Genomic DNA, 13,325 nt, shown 5'->3' on the forward strand with positions numbered 1-13,325 from the left:
CTGCTGAAAGATGAACCGCCGCCCCAGTTTGAGGTCAAGAGCGCTCTGGAGCAGGTTTTCATCCAGGATGTCTCTGTACATTGCTGCATTCATCTTCCCCTCTATCTTGACTAGTTTCCCAGTTCCTGCTGCTGAAAAACATCCCCACAGCATGATGCTACCGCCACCATGCTTCACTGTAGGGATGGTATTGGCCTGGTGATGAGCAGTGCCTGGTTTCCTCCAAACAAAACGCAAAAAGAGTTCAATCTTTGTCTCATCAGACCAGAGAATTTTTTTGCTGATGGTCTGAGAGTCCTTCAGGTGCCTTTTGGCAAACTCCAGGCGGGCTGCCATGTGCCTTTTACTAAGAAGTGGCTTCCGTCTGGCCACTCTACCAAACAGGCCTGATTTGTGGATTGCTGCAGAGATGGTTGTCCTTCTGGAAGGTTCTCCTCTCTCCACAGAGGAACGCTGGAGCTCTGACAAAGTGACCATGGGGTTCTTAGTCACCTCTCTGACTAAGGCCCTTCTCCCCCGATTGCTCAGTTTAGATGGCCGGCCGGCTCTAGGAAGAGTCCTGGTGGTTCCAAATGTCTTCCATTTACGGATGATGGAGGCCACCGTGCTCATTGGGACCTTCAAAGCAGCAGAAATTTTTCTGTACCCTTCCCCAGACTTGTGCCTCGTCACAATCCTGTTTCGGAGGTCTACAGACAATTCCTTTGACTTCATGCTTGGTTTATGCTCTGACATGCACTGCCAACTGTGGAACCTTATATAGACAGGTGTGTGCCTTTCCAAATCATGTCCAATCAACTGAATTTGCCACAGGTGGACTCCAATTAAGCAGTAGAAGCGTCTCAAGGATGATCAGTGGAAACAGGATGCACATGAGCTCAATTTAGAGCTTCATGGCAAAGGCTGTGAATACTTATGTACATGTAATTTCTTTGTTTTTTATTTTTAATAAATTTGCAAGACTCTCAAAAAAACTTTTTTCATTTTGTCATTATGGGGTGTTATGTGTAGAATTTTAAGGGAAAAAAATAATTGAATCCGATTTGGAATAAGGCTGTAACATAACAAAATGTGGAAAAAGTGAAACGCTGTGAATACTTTCTGGATGCACTGTACCTATTAAAGTTTATCCCTGCCCTAACATCCACCAACACCACATGTATAGTATTAGTAACCCTGTATTTAATGTCAATAGCTGTATTTATTCCTATCATTGAAATATGGACAGTTTGAACTAAAATTTGGTTCACTTTTAACATGCTCTTTTACACATATGCACAGCTGTAGATAGGATTTAGACATCCATTTTTCTTTGATTTCACCTACTGCACTTCATTATAGCAAGTGTGTTCTGTTTTATTAATAGAATAGAATAGAATAGAATAGAATAGAATTGGTGGTAATGTGAGAGTCAAGAAAAGTCACACATACACCAATAAAGCTGATTTAAACTCTGATTCAGACTCTGTTGGTGTTTTATGTCAAAATTATTCAGAAAAATAAATGCATTTTTCAAATAAATGTGGTAAAAGTAGAATATTTCCCTTTGAAATGCAATGGAGGAAAAGCATTAAGCAGCATAAAATGGAAATGCAGTGGAAGTCGATCAGAACGCTAGTTAAGTACACTAGCTGAGTAAATGTAGTTAAATTTGTTCTTTTCACTCACATTGACTCAGAAAAGCCTTTTTCCAAATTTTTGCCTCCTGAGAGTGAAACGCTTGTTTTCACTGGGGTCAAATGATGTGGAATTTACGGCTAAAACACACTTTCTCTTGATTTACTCTGGCAGACTTTACACCAAGGCCTATCAGAGTTCAATTCGCAAGGTCGAACACCGGGGTTCATAGTATTACGGTGAAGTAAAAGTGAGCTGCTTCCCTCAGACAGGAAGGCTTTAAGTTAAGTCCTGGCCCTGATGCACTGTGGGTAGAAGTGTCAGTGGATGCCAAGTGCAGTTGTGGATCCTCCCATTCCTGCAGGATCCTGCTGGGCCACACAGCATCCATCCACTGCAGTAATTAAACACAGCACACAAGCATACACCCTCACACACACATACACTCATGCACTAATTGCAGGCAGGAGGCCTCCTACTCATTATAGGCCAAATTAAAGCAATCAATTGAAACTAGAGACCAGCAGAGAGGAATTCATTCATGGAGGCCCAATCTCCTCTATAAAGACTGGACAAGCTGTGTCAGCTTTCTATCTCGACAAAACCTTTCCTATTGACCAGAGTCTGTCACACAATCAGCTTGGTAATCACCTTCACAGTCAGCTAATGGGACGCACTTTTAGACATGTAAGTACATTTCAGCTCTACTACAGGGCATATGTGACCCTTCAACTAGTTTACAGCACAAAGTTATGTTCCTCTCATCACCAACAAAATCTCCTGGCTGACACAAGTGGCCACACTGCTGCACACATCTGTAAGGCATTTCCTAGTCCAGTGCCTCTCTCAGTTTCCTCTTCTCTTTTCTTGCTTTTGCCGTCTCCAACACAAACATACACCAGAGGGGATCAAAGCGTCAAACATCATGGAAAAAACGGTGTGTGGCAGGTAGGGTAATGTCTCCTGTTTGTCTCTGTGCTTAGCAGAGGGCGCGAGAGAAAATGAACACATCTTCCAAAATCAGCCTCTGCATCTCTACACCAGCCCGCTTAAGGGAGAGCGAGAGTCTAAGCGCATCCAATTCCAACATTCCCTGTGCTTTTACAAACACATCATGCTCCTGTCACCAGGGAGCCTCCCTCACCTCCTCCCCCCTCCTCCTCCTCTCCTTTCCTGCCCTCTCCCATCCCCGCCAGCTAGGCCAACTGTTGCTCCAACTCCGGGGCAGATTAGGGGAAGTGCTGGCTCCTGAAGAATGCAGGCTTGCTGCTGCCGCCGCCACTCTCAGCTGAGGATTTATTAGGACTGGCGAGGCGGCTCAGGCTTTTGGCCTCCAGCTAGCAGGGGAGACAGGAGGAGAGGGGCGGTGAAAGAGGGGGCCCTCTGCTGAGATGTTACATGCCATCAATAGAAAACATCATGGTGCCTCTTAGAGGACGGCAACAGCTTTTTAATCTGTGTTTGAGTTCATTGTGATGCCTTCTTCAGACTGCTTTCTTAACTCTGACTACCATGAACAGCTGGTAAATATTTGTGTTAGGGATGCAAAATGTTGAGCTAATACACAAGATCACTTTTTCCACTGAGTGTCGTGTATACTAAAGGTTAATAAACCATCTCAATAAGTACAGGTGAACTGTCTGTGGGTGGACGTTTCACTGTGTCTCCAGTCAAGATGACATTGAACAAATACAGCAGGTCATGAGCATTAAGCTGTCGGGTGCTGGGTGAACATTTAAATGGACTCCGTATCATAGCCAGTCTGAGCCGCAATAACAAAACAATTACACCGCAACAGCAACAAGATGCGAGCAGCGATGTGTGTCCACAGTGAGTGGCTAAGAGCCTCCACAACTAATGCAGTGGCCTAGATCCAGGCTGCACACATCGATCAGATTGACAATTGAGTAGCCGTGTCGTGGCCGATAAGGCTGTTTTTTCTCCCAATGGCGGCTGAGGAGAAGCTCATCTATTAAGGTGAAAGGGGAAAGAACAAAAACTGTACAGCCGTGCCAGCGGCATTGTAGCAAACTTGCGTGAGGCCTAAAGAGAAGGTGGAGGGTGTGGAAGGTGGGGCATGTTCTGAATAAGCAGTGACGCACAGAGGTCACCACAGAACGATTCTTTTCACCTTGGTGTCCACCAGTGTGCTGTGGGGATGTGCCAAGAGCTCAACACTACATTAATCTGCTCTTCACCTCTCTGTGAGGCCAGTATTATAAATGTACGCACTTCAACTGCTCAGTTAACCTGTAAACCTTGATGCTTTGTTCTGGCTGCTGAAAGACAAGAGAAGAAACACCGCTGTTTGCATCCCACATTTACAGTATATCACTGTTGGTCTGCATTGCTTCAGTTGCAATTCCAGTTAGCAGTCTTAAATTTATATAATCACATACACAGATTCTTTGACAGCAGTACTTGCCATGTAATATTACAGTGTGCTGCAAAAACAATAATTCACCTGCACAGACTACACTTCCTTATCATACAGCACCACCTGCTGGACATTATAGAATATAGCTGGTGTAAAGTATCAGGTAAAATCTGTCCTTCAGTGTCTTTGAATGCTCTGCACATCTGTCTTTATGATGCATGCAATATATGTGAATGACCTGAGGTAATATTTGATGCTTCTGCACACAGTAACACTCCCTTTAATGTCTGTATGGTGTGCTACAAACTGTTACAATCCCTACAGGAATTTTGTGGGTGAAGGCCTACAATTTAGTGCTGAACACATAGAACAACTAATTCTGGTGATATTTTCTCAGAATGGATTATTCAAGTATGCACTAAGTGTACAACTGTAGTCTGCCCCATTTAATCATTAAATTATGGTACTTACAGTTAGGCAAAAAAATATTTTTTGACACTGACCTTTGTACTGGAGAGACCACTTCAACAAATAAATATACAGGATAATGGAAACTTGGAATGACTTCACCTTTTAGCTTTTAGCCTCCTCTTTTGTTTTGAACTGTTTAGAGAAGCCACAAAACAAACAGGTGGGAAACACTTTGCAGCTACACAGGAGAATGACAGGATGTTAGTGGAGAATCCTCCATGGCCTAAAAGACATTGCTCTTTCAGTCAGTCTTGGAATGATGAAATAATTCACTTATTGGATGAAAATGGCCATGTGCTTGTAGTTCACATGTTGTTTGTTTATGGAAAACAATGGAAAAAACACAATAAAGAATAATTAAGCAAGGAAAATTCATAAAACAAGTACATTTGCATCAGAAACAAGTACACAATGAATAATTAAATTGTAATCTCAGTAACAATCACTGGTAAGAACAAATGTGGAAATGATTCTAATCATTTAGCAGTATTTTTAAGTCACATTTTATTAGCTGACAAATTTGCATATTACAAGTCTTACAACATCGACTGCTTCAGAAATTGTAGAGTCAGATGTTTGTTTCCTAGACCATGACACTAACGCCAACACCAGACACACTGCAGACTCCTTTGGGGACCAACATAAACCAAGGCTGCAGACAACAGAACTAGGCCTCCCTGAACTTCACTTTGTACATTTTTCAAAGGAATTCTTCTCCATTGGCATACCACGGATTTGTAGAGGGATGATATCACTCTCTTGAAAGACAAATCCCCAAGGACAGGCAGGTGAGGAAATTAGATCTGCTTGATTTGCTAAATGCAGCTCATGAATTTATCATACTTTCAGACATTAAAGCTTTACACTTGTTTGTTATTTAATGTGGAATGCTTTAATGTAAAAGAAAACTCTATTCTCTGTCTTGCCTGTTCTAGGTATCAATTAGACAAAAACATTTTTTAAACTTAAACCATTTGGAGCAAATACACAATTAAAGTAAACAAATTAAATAAAACAGTAACACCTGGGAGGGAGATAAGATGAAATTAAAAACCTAATTTTGCCCTCAGGATAAAAATGAACGCAGCTGTAGATTGTTCTCTGTCGTACTCTAGGTTGCAGGTGTAGACTAAGTGAAACTGGATTTCCCAATCTCAGTAAAAACAGTCGACACCTGCAGAGGGATCCAATCCTCTGAATGTGTTCGATGGAGACAGTCAATAAGAGACAACAGCACAGTAATGTAAGCAGGCAAAAAAAAAAAAAAAAAAAAAAACAGTAAAGGTTCTAAAAATAAATAAAACCTAACCTTAAAGAGAGAGAGGACCACCTTGAATATACATCTCACAGTGACGTGTGCTGTAATTGTGACTAGCAATAAATGAAATATAGAAAGGTTTATGAGTTGTAGCTGTGGTATACATGTCTAACATTTTCAGTGCAGAGGGAAACATGATCCATTTCAGACTGCATAGAACACACTTTTGTCCTATACTCACCAGATTTGTCATGACATTTAAAAATTACCATCCCATTCTTCCATATTCCAAAATACTTGCATTCTTCCCCTCTTTGAATATTTGTATCCCTCTTGGGCTAGAAGGCTAGAAGATTATCATAATCAGTATTTTTGAATCAGGCAAAAACCATGATTGTAGCATTATTTGTAATGAGAACTAAGGGGGATTTAACAGTAGAATATACAGGGTGTGAACTACATTACAAGACAGTGTCACACAAGATTTACATCACACCCAGTTACAAAGGAAGAGATGTCATCTACAAGAAGAGTGAATAGAACAGGCCACGGGATTGAGTCTTATGGTACACCTCCTGTAACTTTCACAGATTTAGTTTTTACAATAAATCTGTTGTCTGTCTCAAATGAAATTGTAAGCAATTTCAGTGTTAAAGTAGCAGACACATGAATGCCAGGACCCACAGTTTCCCAGCAGAATATTGCACTGTAACAGCATGATTAGTGTTGTTCCCTTCAACCTTCAGTGTGTTGAATGTTGTGGTTCATCGGTGTGTGTATCTCAGTTGTGGTTTGGTGCCCTGTAACAACAACAACAACAAAAAAAATTCTTAGTTTTTCTCTTGTAAATTTCTGACAATAATCTGAGAGACTGTCCGAGTTGTATTTTTGTAAATGTACCTCTTTAATGTGAGAAATGCTGTGTGTTTTCACCAGCAGCTCTGCCAAAACTTTTTTTTTTAACCTACAATACCACATGGTCCTTATAAACCGTTGTATGACAGCAAGGTAACATGTGATTACTAGATGATAGTATAAAGGTGAGCAGGTTAGTTCAAAACCTTGAATTACTCTGATGTGACTGCATGAACACACATGTGCATGTACACATAACACCAGACTTTCACTGAGTTATGGTAGTCCTGATGTCGTACTGACAGCTCCAGTAAGACATCAGAGGAAGCAGCAGCTGGCACCGTGTACAGAGAAAGGAAGGGGAAAAGATGACTGGGGATATACGGAGTCTGTCAGGAGCGATGTCAGGTCACTGCTCTCCTCATATGCTCTCTGGCGAGGCCCATTCATCTTGGCAGATAGCAATTTATATGTCAAGTTAACCTCCCTCCACAGACTTGGCTCAGATGTCTTGACTGGGGCAGGACAACTCCACTGACAATTCTATAGTGCAATAACACAATTACAGAGAGCAGGATAGAGCTGGGGAACAGCTTTCACAGCCGCAGTACATTAACCTCCTTTTACCACAATGGCTGACTTCATGCTCATACAGTGTCTACGCAAGGCCAAGACAGACTTCAGAGAAAACAAAACCTCTTTAACAGAAATAGGTCAAAAAGACTTCAGGGTGAAAACCTTCAAAAGCAGCTCAGATCCTGGTCTCTGAAAAGGCACAGGATGTATTGTACAAATTGTCAGAGATGTTGGATTTTTTTGAGCTTCTTTGTTGTTGTTGGAAGATATTTTCAGTTATGCTCACCCTTGGAATCCAAATTCTTGACAAGTTTGTCAGCCACTGTGGCTGAATTTCCTAGCTTAATCTACAAGTAAATGAATCGAAAAATAACTTAATAAAGGCCACCTATGAAATAAAGGAGACACTAATAGTGAAGAGGACTCTTTGGATGAGATTTGTCTATAGTAACAGTGACAATATTTACTTTAGAACTGTACATGGACATCGTTTTCAGGTACATTACATGAATATATCAGTTCTATGTTACCTGATACTAACACTCTAATTCAGGGTTAATTACGTGGCAGAGTTATGTGACAATTGGTATATGTGACTCTGTGTGTCTGTGCACAACATCACTCAGAAACAGAATAACGGATTTCAGGGAAGGTCAGAAATGACACAGGGTCCACCTCATTAGATTTTGGCAGTGATGCGACTTATAGTCTGGATCCACGGATTTGTTATGGATTTCCCATTGCGGGATAGCGGCACGGTGTCACTGTAACTGTGACAACAATCTGCCTCATGTTACATCTACATGCTACCTCAGCTGCCTGCAGACAATGAACTGATTGTGATCCTATTACAAATCCACTGGGAGTTATCCATCGGAAATGATACAGAAAACAATTGATTAAATTGTGGGAATGTTTCCAAGTCCCATCAATTCCTGCTGCCAGCCACATATTTAAGTCACGCAATTTGGTAATGTACACATGCATAACACACGCCTGTGCTCAGCACACGGTAATTTTTTATTAAAGATTTCATCCATCAGAAGTGATACAAAGATTGAGCAGCCTTGGCAATTACTGTGCTCTCTGAGTGCTTTTCTTGTTTTATTTTATTTACTTAACTATATTCTTCCAGCAGTCATAAAGACTAGTTACTCTCGAGATAAAGAATTTACATTTAAAAAAAACTAATTAAAAGAAGTATTTTAAGAATATTAATATTAAACCTGTTTTGCAGTCTGTTTGAAAGGCAGTGTCTAGTTGGTACATGAACAGTTCCAGGAAGGAGACGTTTACTCTCTGAACTTCTCCATCCATCCATCCATTCTCTATACACCGCTTTATCCTCATTAGAGTCGCGGGGGGTGCTGGAGCCTATCTCAGCTGACTCGGGGACAAGACAGGGGACACCCTGGACAGGTCGCCAGTCTGTCACAGGGCTGAACTTCTACACTGATTCCAATTAATTTTTACCTGTTTTAACAGTTTGAGGCAAAATCTGATAAAATGATGCTCTATTTTACAAATAAAGACTAAAGACAGTTTTCCTAATCTTTATAATATTGTGCAAACACACGGATGAGCAAAACTTTATGCCCTCTCACAGGTAATGCAAATAATTCATTTGATGGTAAGTTGGTTCTTGTATGCTAAATGTTGGATGTAGAAGAACGAGGCAAGTATAAAGATCTGGGCAAGTTAGATGAGAACTATAAGATCACAACATCTTTAAAGCAGCAAGGCTTATGGATTGCTCTTATAGACTGTATATAACCCATAGTTTTCAAAGCCTCCAGTTTGGAATCTGGTTGTTTGGATCAGACTGAGAACTCAAGGACACTATGCATGTTTATACAGCAGAGACCTGTCAATCACAAGGGAGCCTGGGCTGAAAGCATCCCCCTGTTATTGTCTATTACATTACATAGGATCATAATTTGTGAACTAATTTGTAAAATCAACATCATGCTGCTTTGAAGGAGATTTCAAAGTGTTTGAGACTATAAACTCATTGGGAAAATGTTTACTGAGTTAACAGTTGAAGTTGAAGTGAGAAGCATCCATCCATCCACTATCTATACACCGCTTAATCCTCATTAGGGTCGCAGGAGGAGTTGGGGGGTGGGGGTGGGCAGGTGTGTGTGTGTGTGGAGGGCTGGACCCTCTCCCAGCTCTGGACAGGTCGCCAGTCTGGGCTACATATACAGACAAACAATCACACTCGTATTCACCCCTATTTGCAATTTAGAGTGATCAATTAACCTCAAAACATTTTTGGACTGTGGGAGGAAGCCTGAGTATCCGGAGAAAACCCACACATGCACAGGGAGAACATGCAAACTCCATGCAGAAAGATCCCAGTAAAGCCAGGACGCGAACTAGTGATCTTCTCGCTGCAAGGCGAAAGTGCTAACCACTACGCCACTGTAAAGCCCAGGAGCATCGTCAGTTTTCTATATTTCCATACAATCAGTCTTGTTTCTGCAACCAGAACAGTTGCCCCCTGCCAACTGTGAAAAAGAATGCAGTTTTAAAGCACATCTACATTGGCTTCATTTCAAAGACTCGGAGGCTACGTCCATCTATGGGTGATCTAAGTCAGAGTATCTACTTAGAGTGGCTTAAGGAGAAACAAAGCAGTCACCAACAGGGATGTCCTAGAACAAGTCTGATTCCTGGTAGCTCCAAAATGCACCTTACATTACTCAAGGGATCTAATGACTTACTGCCATTAAGCACAGTGACAGTTGAGGGGTCCTGTTGAGTCCATGCTTTGTTCAGTTAACTGAGTTCTGCTTACTGGTAAATCAAGAAAGCTGCTTTAGTGATTTTCGGGATCTTTGTGAAAGTCAGAGCCAATACTTTTATAGTGCACACCTCTATCAGTGATAATGCATAACTTTTAGGAACTCTGAATCTTGAAGTTAAGCCCCACAGGAGGAACTGAAGCTGCTGTAAGTGCACAGTATAATACACAAAACACTGAGATTATGAGAAATTCAATAGCACTTTACCCTGCTTTTGCTTTGATTTTCCCAATGTATTAACTGTGGAAGATCATATCAGTTGCCTTAAGCTGCAGGTGAGCACAAGCAGGCAGCAAGCAGGCAGCAGGCAGCCATGGCTATGAGAAAACAGATGGCTGGCCAGAGGCCCAGAAGCACCAGGCAATAGAACAAGATTAACAGCATACATATTGTAAGTTTGTTGGCTTGCTCTACCTCACTGCAGGGAGAGAATCAAATAGCCTCATCATTTCATTCTCTTCCCAAAAGCCAGCATTACATACAGGAGTTTAAAAGATGAAGCACGGTAAAAGATGCTGTTTAGCTGCACAATGTGAATTGCAGGATTCTGTGTTTTTGGAACTGAGCCACACTAAAAGTCTAAATATCTTGACCTATGCTGCTTTGTTTTTGACTTTTTTTCTGGAAAAGCTTTCTACAAGATTTCACAGCTTAACTCCAAGCGCTGTTCCAAGTCAGCCACAGGAGCTCTGGTGAGATTGGCTGCTGATGCTGAGCTGATAAAGCAGGCTCTCAGTTGGCACAGTCCCAGTTCATGCTGGTGATGGATTGGGTTGAGATAAGGGCTCTGCGCAGGCCAAACAAGATCTTCCACGCAAAACTCAGCAGAACATTTTATATTAGACAAATACACTACCAGTCAAATGTTTGGACACACCTTCTCTTTCAGTGCTTTTAATTTATTTGTATTATCTTCAACATTGTAGATTAATATTGAAGATTAACATTTTTTTGCTTGCAACATAATTCCATATGTATTCTTTTATAGTTTTTAAATAAAAGCTGTTAAGATATGAAGATGTTTACTTCTGCTATTCCTCAAGCCCCCCTCAACTAGATTTTCTCAGACCTTACAAGCTTTTACTGAATTATGACGTACCACCATAAACCAGTAATCATCCAGAGGACTGTACTACAAAGCAAGTTTGACATAGCGGGATTTTTTTTGTGTAAGTCAGCTGGACAAACCTGAAAATTCCAGTCAGATACAGTGGGTATGGTTATAGACTTACTTTGTGAACCAGGCTTTCTTCTTCAATCTTTGTGCGCACTCACATGAAGTGTCATGTGACTCTTCTTCTGTACAAAATGAGTCGATGACATGCTGCCTACTTTACTGGTCACGTGGTAGTTTATTGTAATAATGGCTTGTGCCATGTTTGAAATCAGGGGGAACAGAAGAAAGAATAAAATGTGATTAACGGGATCACTAAGGCAGCATCACTAGAATTAAAAAATGTGAAGACTATAGTGTAAATTTTTGGGGTATGATGTACTAAAAGTAAAAGATGACATAATTACGGCAAATGCTATTAGACTGGAGAATAGAGTTTAAACATGTGCAAAAATGACATAATAATGACTGTCAGAAAATATTAGAGATAAGTGTACAGGAGACTACTGAAGAGTCTGGACATGTCAAGGCATGCTCTCTGTAAAATATGGCCTAATGATAGCCTAATGTCCTCTGTAGGGTGTGATCTAGGGGTAAAATATAATAACCTGATGTCAAGATCTGACTAATAGATTTAGAAAAGTATAATGGTGTCAGAACTACCTCTCCAAAAATATGCCCTGTAAGCATGGAGACAATAATCAACTCTCATAGCATAAAAGACGATGCACAGCTCGATATCTTCAGTATTTCTTGTGAACACATCACTGCTGGGAATGCTCCTGGATTTTCTGTCAACAATAGATCCTGCTGCTTCTGAATGCTGACTTTTCCTGGTGAGTCTTTGAAGAGCTTCAAAGAAGCTTTTTAGAGATTTGAATAAATGAAGTCTTAGATTCTGGTGCATGATTGGGACTTAGTTTGCACTTCAGGACTCATTTAAGAGTTCATTACGATGTAAATGATAATAGCCTTCAATAATCACAGGATTATGAGGGAGTGTGGCAGTATAACAGTAATAGTGTGTACTATCAGATGTGTTCTGAGGATGCTAAAACAATAAAGGCTCACCCCAGCTCAGAAATGATTTGCTTTTTAATTGATAATTGCACCTTTGTCAATTTATTTCAGAGTAAAATGAACATAAAATGCAAAACACAGTGCTCTTTGCAAAGTCAGCACATCCACTTTGTTTCTGTTAAGCCCAAATTTTTCACATTAATATCACAATGAGCGCAGGTTAGTTTAACCAGTATTTCTCAAACTGTGTGCCACGGAATTAGTTTGATTTCTGATGATTTACAGCTATAATACCTCAAAAGAACAATTAAATTAATAAGTAGATCAAATGTACTGCGTGTGTTGTTGCAGGTATCTAATAAACTCAGGGAAAGACAGACAGCTGGAAGCAATAAACTGAGCTTTGGCTCCTCTTAAAGCTTTGACACTACATTGCATTCATTGGTGATTCTCATTATTCTCATCTGTTGCAGACTGTCTTCATCACAGTAAAGATGTAATAGATGTGGAATTGAAAAAGCAAAATTCAGTCGACATTAAAAATGTTTTCTGGGTGCCCCCTGGCAGTTAAAGGAATTTGCTCCCTGTGATGCTTATGGACCAGTGTTATTACTGAAATATGGAAACAGCCGGATGATTAGTCTTTGTCTTCTGTGCAGACAAACACCTTTTTAAAATATAAAGCGCGCTGCCGTTCATAAGTTTGGGTTCATCCAGACGATTTCATGTTTTCAATGAAAACTCACACTTTTATTCATGTGCTAACATGCATATGCACATTTAATGCACAAGAGTTTTTTTAATCATCAGTTAGCCTTTTAACACAATTAGTTAATACAATGTACCATTAGAAGTCAGGAGTGATGGTTTTGAATGGTAGAGTATGGATAATATGTTTGTTTTTAAAAATGAGGGCTTTTATGATTTTCTGGTGATCAACAATATCTCTCAGAGCATGCCTGATCAGAACAACCAATAAACAGAATTAAGCCTATTTTTCAGTTGTTCTTTTTAGGTCTAATGATCATAGTACATAGTACAGTCATTGTTAGCTGTATTATGACAAGAACTTTCACAAGAAATTGGTATAATCAGCGATTTCTACATCTATTGTTTTTTTTTTCGGCCTGTGTTTTGTTTTCCCTTCAGTTTATTACAACAAATGTTTTTCTTCAGCATTACTTCGTCCCAGCAAACGTAAAAGCTTCCAAAGGCCCAACACTTTAGAAG

This window comes from Acanthochromis polyacanthus, chromosome 17, assembly GCF_021347895.1.
Source record: "Acanthochromis polyacanthus isolate Apoly-LR-REF ecotype Palm Island chromosome 17, KAUST_Apoly_ChrSc, whole genome shotgun sequence".
Classification (NCBI taxonomy): Eukaryota; Metazoa; Chordata; class Actinopteri; family Pomacentridae; genus Acanthochromis; species Acanthochromis polyacanthus.